This window comes from Neophocaena asiaeorientalis, unplaced genomic scaffold (assembly GCF_003031525.2).
Source record: "Neophocaena asiaeorientalis asiaeorientalis breed wild unplaced genomic scaffold, Neophocaena_asiaeorientalis_V1.1 scaffold87, whole genome shotgun sequence".
In the NCBI taxonomy this organism is placed as follows: domain Eukaryota; kingdom Metazoa; phylum Chordata; class Mammalia; order Artiodactyla; family Phocoenidae; genus Neophocaena; species Neophocaena asiaeorientalis.
In genome coordinates, this window is record NW_020175432.1 from 4,447,360 (window position 1) to 4,461,887 (window position 14,528).

A 14,528-nucleotide genomic window follows, 5' to 3' on the forward strand; every position below is an offset into this window, starting at 1 on the left:
CTTTGGGGGGTTTGTTTTTTTGTTTTTTGGGGTTTTTTTAATTGAAGTATAGTTGATTTACAATGTTGTGTTAATTTCTGCTGAAATCACCAAAAGTCAAACAGTTTTATATATATATATATATATATATATATATTCTTTTTGACATTCCTTTCCATTATGGTTTATCATAGCATATTGAATATAGTTCCCCATGCTATACAGTAGAACCTTGTTGTTTATCCATTCTATATATAATAGTTTGCATCTGCGAATACCAAACTCCCAATCCATCCCTCCTCCACACCCCCATCCCCCTTGGCAACCACAAGTCTTTTCTCTATGTCTGTGAATCTGTTTCTATTTCATAGGTAAGTTCATTTGTGTCATATTTTAGATTCCACATATGAGTGATATCATATGGTATTTGTTTTTCTCTTTCTGACTTTCTTCACTTAGTATGATAATCTCTAGGTCCACCCATGTTGCTGCAAATGGCATTATTTCATTTTTTATGGCTGAGTAGTATTCCATTGTATATATGTACCACATCTTCTTTCTCCATTCATCTGTTGATGGATATGTAGGTTATTTCCATGTTGTGGCTATTGTAAATAGTGCTTCTATGAACATTGGGGTATGTGTGTCATTTCAAATTAGAGTTTTCTCTGGATATATGTCTAGGAGTGGGATTGCTGAATCATATGGTAGCTCTCTTTTTAGTTTTTTAAGGAACCTTCATACTATTTTCCATAGTGGCTGCACCAACTTACATTCCCACCAACAGTGTAGGAGGGTTCCCTTTTCTCCACACCCTCTCCATCATTTGTTATTGTAGACTTTTTAATGATGGCCATTCTGACTGGTGTGAGGTGGTACCTCATTGTAGTTTTGATTTGCATTCTCTAATAATTACTGGTGTTGAGCATATTTTCATGTGCCTTCGGCCATCTGTATGTCTTCTTTGGAGAAATGTCTATTTAGTTCCTCTGCCCATTTTTTGATTGGGTTGTTTGGGTTTTTTTGATACTGAGTTGTATGAGCTGTTTATATATTTGGAATATTAACCTCTTGTTGGCCATATCATTTGCAAATATTTTCTTCCATTCAGTAGGTTGTCTTTTCATTTTGTTGGTGGTTTCCTTTCCTGTGCAAAAGCTTTTAAGTTTAATTAGGTTCCATTTGTTTATTTTTGTTTTTATTTCTTTTGCCTTGAGAGACAAATCCAAAAATATATATATATCTACAATTTATGTCAGAGAGTGTTCTGCCTATGTTCTCTTCTAGGAGTTTCATGGTTTCAGATCTTAAATGTAGGTCTTTAATCCATTTTGTGTTTATTTTTGTATATGGTATGAGGAAATGTTCTAATCTCATTGTTTTACGTGTAGCTGTCCAGTGCTGAGGGACTTAGTCTTTAATGTTAACTTTTGATGATCCCTCTTCTACCCAGCACTCTAGCGTCAAAACTTACGTAATTAAGCACAAAATTAATCAAGGCACTCTGTGGTCTGGATATAGTAGCATGAAACAAGTTCTTACAATTCTGGTGCTTTTAGGTTTGTGGGGAAAGAAATACTGTTAACAAACAATAAAATTTGGTTTATAAATCAGAAGTAAGATATTAAAAGATTCAGTATCCCCACATACAATATTCATTTTTAATATTTTGCCTCATCTCTTTTCCTATTTGCAAGTAACATACTCTGACTCCCATATAACGTTTGACATTTGGCAACATCTTGTGAGGGTCTGTGTATATTTAAGGGTGAGGAAGAACCTGGTTTGCTCAGAAGCTTCTGTGGATGCTGGGATTTTGTCATTGCATTGTCTGTCTGCATGATACAGTTGGGGTTATCAGTAGTTACAACTTGTTTAGATATTTTTGGTTAGGAGTAGAAAGTAAAAGGAGATAATACCTTTTGCTACTTAAAAGAGGGAATTAGGGCTTCCCTGGTGGCGCAGTGGTTGAGGGTCTGCCTGCCGATGCAGGGGACACTTGTCCATGCCCCAGTCCGGGAAGATCCCACACGCTGCGGAGCGGCTAGGCCCATGGACCATGGCCGCTGGGACTGTGCATCCGAATCCTGTGCTCTGCAACGGGAGAGGCCACAACAGTGAGAGGCCCGCGTACCGCAAAAAAAAAAAAAAAGAGAGAGAGAGAATTAGAGCTTGCATTTGTGGGACTTCCCTGGTGGCACAGTGGTTAAGACTCCGTGCTCCCAACGCAGGGGGCTGGGGTTTGATCCCTGGTCAGAGAACTAGATCCCACATGCATGCCACAACTAAGAGTTTGCATACCACAACTAAAGAGCTGGCAAGCCACAACAAGGGAGCCTGCCTGCTGTAACTAAGACCTGATGCAACCTAATTAATTAATTTTTTAAAAAAGAAGTTACATTTGGAAGAGATTTATTGTTAAAACCAGTGATATTTTCTTTCTCCCATTTCAAGCCCTGGGCAAAAACCTTATGAAAACATGTAGATGGACTGTTATGGCCCCATTGAACATCTGACTCTGTTGCAATGTCATTAAAATGAATTTTTGGAGCCAGTTCAATTTGTCTTTAGATTTATAGACATGGCCTTATTTGTATCTATTGCTCTCCCTTTCATGGAAGCATAATAAAGGAAAGAAAAAAACAGCATCCAGTCAATCAGAAATAAGAGCTTTGAAGGAAAGTTCACAATGAATGTAAGATAACAGGGGAACCAGAGGTGTGTTGTGTATTTCCTCTATGGAGGGTAGAGGCCTCCATGATTAAGGATGTCATCAGGAATTATTTATGTTTCCACTGTCTAATACAAATTAAATTAACACTGTTTCAGGAATTGCTCAGGTATGAATATAAATAGTAGGTGTGATACAGACAGCATTCAGCATTTGTGAGGGCAACAGTAATGATTCCTATTAAAATAAAGGTATATTCACACACATTAAGATAAGTAATATAAGAAAACACTAAAACAGAAAATAAGAAGTGTTGGAAAGAATGTGGAGAAATTAGAACCCTTGTGCACTGTTGGTAGGAATATAAAAATGGTATAATCAGTATGGAAAAAGATAAGTAGTTCCTCAAAAAATTAAAAACAGAATCACCATATAATCTAGCAATTTCACTTCTGGGTATATAGCCAAAACAGTTGAAAGCAGAATCTCTAAGATATACTTGTAAACCTATCTTTTTAGCATCATTTATTCACACTAGGCAAATGGTGGAAGCAACTCCAATGTACATAGACTGATGAATGGGTGATCAAAGGTAGTATATACATACAATGGGATATTATTCAACATTAAAAAATAAGGAAATTCCAACATATGCTACAACATGGATAAAGCTTGAGGACATTATTTTAAGTGAAGTAAGCCATTCATATGAAGACAAATACTGTATGATACCACTTATATGAGGTACCTGAAGAAGTCAAATGCATAGAGATTGAGAGTAGAATGGTGGTTTGCAGGGGAGCGAGCAGAATGGAGGGGGTAGTTGTTTACTGGACATAGAATTTCAATCTTGGAAGATGAAAAGAGTTCTGGAGATCGGTAGTGATAGTCGTACAGCAGTATAAATGTAAATGCCAATAAACTATATACTTGAAAATGGTTAAGATGGTAAATTTTATGTTATGTGTATTTTACCACAATAATAAAACATGGGGGGAAATCCACAGGACTGCACAGACCCCATTGGACCCTAAAATGCCACAAAGCCCTAAGCTTCTTTCCTCCTTGTTTACAGCACTAAATCTGTCCATTTTCCTGTGTTCATAAAGGACCTTTTCCAAAGCAGTGCCTTTGACTCTAAGGCTGTCTCTAGACTTGGTCCCCAGGCTTGGCTTACCTACCTCCTCACCTCTTCTCTCCAGACCTTGCAACCCCCCTCACTGGCCTAAGCCCCAGGGACTATGTGAAGCCTGTCCTATTGTTTGTTTACGAAAAATTTATTTTAAAAAGTAAAATACTACATTCAACATATTCAACCTAATGGAAAAGAAATCAATAAAGAAGCGAAGTTGGGACTGAAATGTCATGAGAACTGTTGGGGAAAAAAAGGTAAAATGCAGGTGTAATATAAATACTCATATAATGGGTAAAATAATCCAATCAAGAGTCAGAAAAAAAAAGTCAGAAATTATCACCGTATGTTTAAGACGAAAAAAAAAAAGAGGCAACTATATGCTCTCCATAGGAAATGCTTTAAAATTCAGAGATGCAAAAAGATTGAAAGTAAAAGGATCAGAAAAAGATATATATGTAAATACACCCACCAGAAAGCTGGAGAGACTCTCCTAATACCAGGAGGGAAAAAGACTTTAAAAGAAAAAATATTACTAGAGATATAGAAGGCTGTATCATAAAAAAGGTCGATTCATCAGGAAGCTATAACATTTATATGTGCATTTAATAACAGAGTGCCAAAATAAATAAAGCAAAAGAGACATGAAGGGAAAAACAACAGTAAATGGAGACTCCAGTATCTCACTTTGAATATTATATACACAACTAGGCAAAATATCAACATAGAAATAAAAGACTTGTAAAACACTATAAATTAAGTACACCTTACGTGTCTACAGAACACTGCACCCAACAACAACAGAATATATATTCTTCAGAAGTGCATATGAAACCTCCAGGGTAGAACAAATGCTAGGACATAAACTTCACTAAATTTAAAATACTAAGAATAAATACTTTTATGGTCTGTGACAACAATGGAATGAAATTAGAAATCAATAACTTAGGAAAAACTGGAGAAATTCACAAATATGAAAAAAAATACTCGTAAATAACCAATGTGTCAAAGAAGAAATCCATATAGAAGTGAGGAAATGTCTCAAACCAATAATCTCACCTTGCACCTTATCACACTTGAAAGGATGGGCACCAACACACACCCCCCCCCAATGAGATGAAGGAAATAAAAAAGAGCAGAAAATAGAGAATAGAAACAGCATATAGAAGTCAGTGAAATCAAAAGTGAGGTGTTTGAAAAAAATTAATAAAATTGACAAATCTTTAGCTAAACTGACTGAAAGAAAAGACTCAAATTCCGAAAATCGGACAGAAGGAAAGACTATTCCACCAACCTTACAGCAATAAAAAGGATTATAAAGGAATTCAATGAACAGTATGGCAACAAATTAGATAATTTAGATGAAATAGACAAACTCCTAGAAATATACATCCTGCAGAAAATAACTCAAGAAAAAAATAGAGTTTCTGACTATACCAGTGACGTGGTTGAATTACTAAGCAAAAACTACTCAAAAGGAAAGCCCAGGCCCAAATGGCTTCACCATAGAATTCTCCAAATCATTCATAGGTTTAATATGATTCTTCAGAAACCCTCCCCACAAATAGAATCAACACAACACTTCAAACTCATTCTATCAGACCAGTATTACTCTTACTTTAAAACCAAAGGTATTATTAAAAAATGAAGAAACCAATTTTCCTTGTGAAAATGGATGCCAAAAAAATCAACCATACTAGAAAACCTAATCCAGCATCATCTAACCACAAATATACAGCGTGACTAAGTTGGATTTACTTCAGGCATGCTAGGTTGAGTTAATATCTCAAAATCAACTTAGGCAATATAATGTATTAATACAGTAATAAGCAAAAATGTCATGATCACCTCAGTAGGCTCATAGAAAGTACAGTTGACCCTTGAACAACATAGGTTTGAACTGCACAGGTCCACTTATATGCAGATCTTTTCCAAAAAATATATTGGAAAAAACTTTGGAGATTTGCAACAATTTGAAAAAACTTGCAGATGAACCACGTAGCCTGGAAATATTGAAAAAATTAAGGAAAAGCTAGGTATGTCACGAATCTATTAAATGTAGATACTAGTCTATTTTATCATTTACTACCACAAAATATACACACATCTATTATAAAATGTTAAAACTTATCAAAACTTATGCAGTGCACCTGAAACTAACACAACATTGTAAATCAACCATACTCCAATAAATTTTTTTAAAAGACTAGTAATACCAAAAAAAAAAACCTTATGCACACACAGCCATACATAGCACCATTTGCAATTGAGAGAAATGTAAACAAACAGAAACATGCCATATTAAAACTACATAAAATTAACTGTAGTATATACTCTACTATTTGAATAATTTTGTAGCCACCTCCTGATGCTATTTTGCTGAGCTCAAGTAATGTGAGTATCCATAAAATGTCATGTGATGCTAGTTCCCTGGTGGTCTAGTGGTTAGCATTCGTTGCTTGCATTGCAACGAATTGAACCCATGGTCTGGGTTCAATCCCTGGTCAGGGAACTGAGATCTCACAAGCCACATGGTGCAGCCAAAAATAAAAAAACTTATGTGATGCTAATCATCTCCACGTGTGCAGTTTGTCTCTCCAGTGAATTGCATATGGCAGTAAAAAGTGTCCTTTTTTGGTTCTTGAGTATTTTTCATCGTGTTCAGTGCAATACTGTAAACCTTGAATAACACCATGGGACCCATGGAAAGTGCCACTAATGATGCTGGAAGTGCTCCCAAGAAGCAGAGAAAAGTCACTGTTAACAAGTCCAAGCTCATACTGCTTGCTAAAAGACAGGCCAACAAATCAAGAGATTCGTTGTGGGGGCAAGGAATAGCTACTTTATTTTGGAAGCCAGCAGACCAAGAAGATGGTGGACTAGTGTCCCAAAGAACCATCTTCCCTGAGTTAGAATTCAGGCTTCTTTTACACGAAAAGGGAAGGGGATAAATTCAAACGTTTCCTGGTTCCAGTCAGACTCTGAAGGGAATGTGTTAACTTCTTCCTTCCTGCATCCATTCACAGGTAAGCCTCACCAGGATGTTTTCTGTGAGCTAAATAAAGGTATTTTAGCTTAACGCTCATTACATGGGACACAGGGTTCCCAGAGATGGACCATTATGTATACTTTAAGCTTGTAGGCAACATCCCTTTAGTGATTAACTTGTAGCAAAAGCAATAGAATAGCAAGGTAAAAGTAAAAGAAACAGATCCAATATGGAGTCAGATTTGTTCTTCCCTATTATATCATGACATTACAAGAAAAAGTTGAATTGCTTGATATATATTGTAATTTAGGTCTGTAGCTGCAGTTGCTTTCCATTTCAAGATAAATGAGTCCAACATAAGGACCATAGTAAAAAAAAAAGAGAGAGAAGGGTATTCCTTAAGCCATTGCTGCCACTATGCCAGCAGGTATGGAAATCTTGCACTTTTTATGAAATACTTTTTTTTTAATTTATTTTATTATTGTATTTTATTTTATTTTTTGGCTGCATTGGGTCTTTGTTGCTGCACGTGGGCTTTTCTCTGGTTGTGGCGAGCAGGGGCTACTCTTTGTTGCCGTTCATGGGCTTCTCACTGTGGTAGCTTCTCTTGTTGCAGAGCACAGGCTCTAGGCACGTGGGCTTCAGTAATTGTGGCACTCAGGCTCAGTAGTTGTGGCACACGAGCTTAGTTGCTCCGCAGCATGTGAGATCGTCCCAGACCAACGCTCGAACCCATGTCCCCTGCACTGGCCGGTGGATTCTTAACCACTGTGCCACCAGGGAAGTCCCAAGACTGCCTTTTAAAGTTCTTTTGGTATTGGAGAATGCCCCTGATGACCCAGAACCCCACGAGTTCAACACTGAAGGCATCAAAGTGGTCTACTAGCCCCCAAACACAAGGTCTCTAATTCAGCCTCTAGATCAGGCAGTCATAAGGACTTTTTTTTTTAATGTTTATTTATTTATTTGTGCCAGGTCTTAGTTCCGGCATGCAGGATCTTCATAGCGGCATGCAGGGTCTTTTAGTTACGGCCTGCAGGATCTTTAGCTGTGGCATGTGGGATCTAGTTCCCTGACCAGGGATCGAACCCAGGCCCCCTGCATTGGGAGCATGGAGTCTTAGCCCCTGGACCACCAGGAAAGTCCCCATAAGGACCTTTAAGTCTCATTATACACACCACTCTATGGAAAGGATTGTCAATGCTATGGAAGAGAACTCCAAAAGAGAGAACATCATGAAAGCCTGGAAGTATTGCACCATCAAAGATGCCATCATTGTTATAGAAAAAGCTGAGAAATCCCAAACAATAAATTCCTGCTGGAGAAAACTGTGTCCAGATGTTTTGCATGACCCCACAAGATTTGCGACAGAGCAAATCAAGGAAATCATGAAAGAGATTGTGGGTATGGCAAAAAAAATTCGGGGGGGGGCGGTGAAGGGTTTCAAGATACGGATTTTGGAGAAATTCGAGATCTAGTAGACACCACACCAGAGGAATTAACAGATAACTTGATGGAGCTGAGTGCTTCCAAATCATTGCCAGACGATGAAGATATAGAAGCAGTGTCAGAAAAAAACTGACATTAGACAATCAAAGAGTTTCAGTTATTCAAGACTACTTTTGGACTTTCTTGGTGGCACAGGGCTTAAGAATCCTCCTGCCAATGCAGGGGGCACAGATTCAATCCCTGGTCTGGGAAGATCCCACATGCTGCGGAGCAGCTAAGCCTGCACACCACAACTACTGAAGCCCGCATGCCTAGAGCCCATGCTCCAAAACAAGAGAAGCCACTGCATTGAGAAGCCCACGCACGGCAATGAAGAGTAGCCCCTGCTCACCACAACCAAAGAAAAGCCCACGCTCAGCAACAAAGACCCAACACAGCCAAAAAAAAAAAAAAGACTGCTTTTGACTTCTTTTTGACATGGACCCTTCTATGATACAGGCACTGAAACTAAAGCAAATGGTGGAAGAAGAATTGGTACTATAGAAACATTTTTTTAGAAATGAATGAAATATTTTTAGAGAAATGAATAAGCAAAAGAGTCAGACAGAAATTACAGTGTATTTCCATAAAATTACACCTCTCCTGCCTTCCCTTCCACCTTCTCCACCTCTTCCACCTTTGCCATCCCTCAGAGAGCTAGACCACCCCCTCCTATTCAGTCTACTCAATGTGGAGACAAGGATGAGACCCTTTATGATGATTCACTTCTACTTAATGAATAGTAAATATTCATCATACTGTACAGTTAATCTTTATTGTATATGTGTGTGAATGTCTTCATGTGAAAATCTAATAACTGTGGCAAGAACTGTATGAGATGTTTTTGTGTCATTATTGTCATCATCTCTTAATTATTATCATCTGCAAGACTTGTATGGAAGTGGAAAGCCTATCCTTACCTAGGTATAAAGTGAGTGATATTTAATACAAAATTAGTGATGTGTAAATTTTATTACTGTTTTATAACTTTGCTTTCAAAGAATTACATTACCATACAGTATGCTTCTCTCTTGTAACTGGAGAAACTTCATATCAGCCTATGATCACAGGTAAGTGGTTTTTTCAAAAAATGGAACAATGTTTTCAATACTGTATTATGAATATGACCATAATACATGATAAACATTTTATAATGATTCATTCATTAGTTATAGGCTAGGCTACCATGAAGCAACTGTATCCATTACACGAGGCTACCATAAAGCAATCATATTGCCATTTCTTCATTATCAGTGCATCAATCATTATAATTATGAATTTCTTTTTCACATTATCTTTTCATTTTTGATGTCATGTTAGTAATACATATAACATCACGGCGTTTTGTATCATATAAGACAATATTGATGGAGGTACTGATAGACAATTCATCTTGTAAACTGAAGACAAACTTATGGTATTGATAAATACAGTACAGTACTGTAAATGTATTTTCCTTATGAGTTTCTTAATAATATTTTCTCTTGCTTACTTTCTTGTAATTATACAGTCATATCACGTACAAAATATGTGCTAATCAGCTGTTTATGTTTTCTGGTCAACAGTAGTCTATTAATAAAGTTTTGGGGGAGTCAATAGTTATATGTAGATTTTTGACTGCCTGGGGAAAGCACCTCTAACCCCTGCATTGTTCAAGGGTCAGCTGTAGTTGACAACCTACAGCACCCTCTCATGATAAAAACCCTCAGCAAACCAGGTATTGATAGAAATTTCCTTCACATGAAAATGAGCATCGATGAAAAAAATCACAGCTGATATTATATTTAATTGTGAAAAACTGGATGCTTTCCCCTGAATATCAGGAAGGAAACAATGATATCTGCTCTTATCATTTCTATTTGACAATACCCTGGGGGTTTTAACCAGGACAATTGTGCAATGAATAAATCAATGAAAAGGAAATAAAATGAATCCAGGTTGGATAAGAGAAAGTAATGCTGTCTCTACGTGTAGATGATGTATCCTGTAAATAGAAAACTCTAAGGAATCCACTTTTTAAAAAAAACATTAGAAATGATAATCGAGTTTGGCAAGGTTGTAGGTACAAGATCAATATATAAAAATACATTCTATTTCTAATCACTTGCAGCAAAAAAATCTGAAAATGAAATTAAGAAAACATCCATTCAGAAGAGCGTAAAAATGAATAAAATAGGGGAGAGGGATAAATTGGGATTGACATTTAATAGATGGCTAATAAAAGCCTACTGTATAGCACAGGAAACTCTGCTCAATACTCTGTGATGGCCTATATGAGAAAATAATCTTAAAAAAGAGTGGATATATGTATATGTATAACTGATTCACTTTGCTGTACACCTGAAACTAACACAACATTGTAAATCAACTGTACCACAATAAAAATGAATAAAATAGTTAGGACTAAATTCAACAAAAGAGATACCAAGCAAAAACTCTGAAATCCACAAAACATTGTTGAGCAAAGTTAAAGATCTAATTACATGGTATAACCTCCCATGTACGTACATTGGAAGACAATATTTTGAGATGGCAATACTCCTCCAAATGATCCACAGATTGAGTGCAATCTCTGTCAGAATCCCAACTGACTTCTTTATAGAAATTGTTAAACTGTTTCAAAAATTCAAATAGAATTGCAAGGTATCCAGAATAACCAAAACAATGAAAGCAAAAATCAAGTAGGAGGACTCACATTTCCTTATTTCAAAACTTTCTGCTGAACAATGGTAATGAAGGTAGTGTGGTAATGACACGGGGATGGACATATAAATCATTGGAATAGAATGAGATTTCATAAATAAACCCATCCGTCCGTGGTCAACTGGTTTTCAAACACAATGCCAAGAATGGGAAAAGAATATTATTCTTAAAAGTTGGCACTGGGACGAGTGGATAGCCACATGCAAAAGAATGAAGTGGATGTTTACATCACACCACATACAGTAATTTACCAAAATGGATCAAAGACCTAAACATAAGAGGTTAAACCTTAATACTCTTAGAAAAAACGTAGGGACTCCCCTGGAGGTCCAGTGGTTAAGACACTGCACTTCCACTGCAGGGGCACAGGTTCAATTCTTGGTCCTTGAACTAAGATCCTCGCATGCCCAGTGGCGCGGCCAAAATATATATGTATATGGAGGAAAATATTCATGACCTCGGATTTGGCACAAAATTATTCAAGATGACACCAAAAAAACAGACAACTTGAATTTAATCAAAATTATTAGCTTTTGTACTTAAGAGTATACTATCAAAAAGGTGAAAACACATATTGGGACCCAAGTTTACTATCGTGGGAATATAGAATGGTGCAGCCACTTTATTTATTTATTTATTTATTTATTTTTTTTTTTTTTTTTTTTTTTTTTTTTTTTTTTTTGCGGTACGCGGGCCTCTCACTGTTGTGGCCTCTCCCGTTGCCGAGCACAGGCTCCGGACGCGCAGGCTCAGCGGCCATGGCTCACGGGCGCAGCCGCTCCGCGGCATGTGGGATCTTCCCGGACCGGGGCACGAACCTGTGTCCCCTGCATCGGCAGGCAGACTCTCAACCACTGCGCCACCAGGGAAGCCCTATTTATTTTTAATTAATTTATTTACTTACTTATTTTTGGCTGCATTGGGTCTTCCTTGCTGTTCGCGGGCTTTCTTTAGTTGCAGCGAGCAGGGGCTACTCTTCGTTGCCGTGTGTGGTCTTCACATTGTGGTGGCTTCTCTTGTTGTGGAGCCCAGGCTCTAGGCACGCAGGTTTCAGTAGTTGTGGCACTCGGGTTCAGTAGTTCTGGCGCATGGGCTTAGTTGCTCCGCAGCGTGTGGGATCTTCCCGGACCAGGGCTCGAAGCCGTGTCCCTTGCATTGGCAGGCGGATTCTTAACCACTGTGCCACCAGGGAAGCCCGGTGCAGCCACTTTAGAAAACAGTATGGCATGGGAATTCCCTGGCAGTCCAGTGGTTAGGACTCCGCGCTTTCACTGCTCGGGGCCTGGTTCTATCCCTGGTCAAAGAACTGAGATCCTGCAAGCCGGGCGATGCGACCAAAACACACACACATGCGCACACACACACACGCGCGCACACACACACACACGCGCACACACAAAATCCCCACAAAAACAAACAAAAAAAAACAGTATAGCAGTTCCTCAAAAATTATATTCAAAGTTACCATGTGATCCAGCAATACTGTTTCTGGGTATGTACTCCCAGGACTCAGATATTTCTACACCCATGTTCACCGGAATGTTATTCATGAGCCAAAAGGTGGTAGCAACTCATGTGTCCATCAAAAATGAATGGATAACAAAATTTAGTATATACATAGAATGGAATTTTATTCAGATTTAGAAAGAAAGGAAATTCTAACATATGCTGTAACATGGGTGAAACGAGAACATCATGCTAAGTGAAATAAGCCAGTCAAAAATGGACAACTACTATATGAATCCACTTGTATGAAGTACTTAGAATAGTGAAATTCATAGAGACAGAAAGTAGAATGGTGGTTGGTAGGGCCCGGGGGAAAGGGAAGTGGGAGATGTTGTTTAATATGTTTAGATTTTCAGCTTTGAAAGATGAAAACACTTCTGAGATTGATTTCCCAATGTCAGTGTACTTCTCACTACTGAACTGGACATTTAAGATGTAAACTTCATAGTATGTTAAAAGTTAAAATTTTAAAGCAAGAGAAGGAAAACACAGCCCACAGAATGGAAGAAAGTTTTGCAAATAAAATATCTAAGGGATTTGTATTGAAGGTATATAAAGGACACTAATAACTCAGTAAGAAGTCAAATAACCCAATTTTACAATATGAAAGAATGTAAATAGACATTTTTAAAGGAAAATGTACAAACGGTCAAGAACACATTAAAAGATGCTTGCACTAGCCATCAGAGAAATTCAAATCAAAACCCCAATGAGAGGGACTTCCCTGGTGGTGCAGTGGTTAAGACTCCATGCTCCCAATGCAGGGGGCTGGGGTTCAGTCCCTGGTCAGGGAACTAGATCCCCCACGCATGCCACAACTAAGGAGCCCACCTGCCGCAGATAAGAGCTGGTGCAACCAAATAAATATATTTTTAAAAATGAGATACCACTTCACAACCACTAGGATAGCTAGAGTTTAAAAAGTGAGATAATAAAAGTTTTGTGGATGATATGGGAAAATTGGAACCCTCAACCACTGCCGGTGGGAATATAAAATGGTGCAACAACTTTGGAAAACAAATCTGGCAATTCCTCAGAAATTAAACCTAGAATTACCATAGGACCCATCAATTCATTCCTAGCTATATGCCCAATAGAGATGAAAATATGTCCAAACAAAAATTTGTACACGAAAGTTTATTGCAACGTTATTCATAATAGCCAAAAGGTGGAAAGAAACTAAATGTCCATTAAGAAATGAGTAAATAAAGAAAATGTGTTTTATGCATACAGTGGAATATTATTCAGCCATAAAGATGAATGAGGTATCCATACATGCTACCACATAGAAGTTCCTTGAAAAAGTTATGCTAAGCAACTGAAGTTAATTACAAAGACAATATTTCATATGATTCCATTCGTATATAACTCCAGAACAGGGAAATGTATAGAAACAGAAAGATTAGAGGTTGCCTACAACTCTGGCTTGGAGAAGGAAGATGGGAAGATAGGGAAGTGATATCTAAAGGGTACCGGGGTTTCTTTTAGAGGTGACAAAAATGTTCAAAACTTGTGGTGCTGATTGAACATATCTGTGAATGTACTGAAAAACATTGACTTGTACACATTAAAGGGATGCAGTGTATGGTATGTATATTTTACCTCAATAAAACTATTCAGATAAATAAATGCATTAGAAGTTTTGAATCAATGTGTTAAGAATATTAAAAGTTTTCAAGTATATCCCACATTTTCAAAACTTATTGTGTTTCATATATATATAATGTTCAATGTCAATTATACCTCGTTTGGGGTTTTTTTGATTTGGGTTTTGTTTTTGTTTTGCAGTACCGGGCCTCTCACTGTTGTGGCCTCTCCCGTTGCGGAGCACAGGCTCTGAACGCGCAGGCTCAGCGGCCATGGCTCACGGGCCCAGCCACTCCGCGGCATGTGGGATCTTCCCGGACCGGGGCACGAACCCGTGTCCCCTGCATTGGCAGGTGGATTCTTAACCACTGTGTCACCAGGGAAGCCCCCAAAACGTATTGTTTTTTGTTATATTGGTAAAAATAGTAACTAGGGGCTTCCCTAGTTGCACGCAGCAACGAAGACCCAATGCA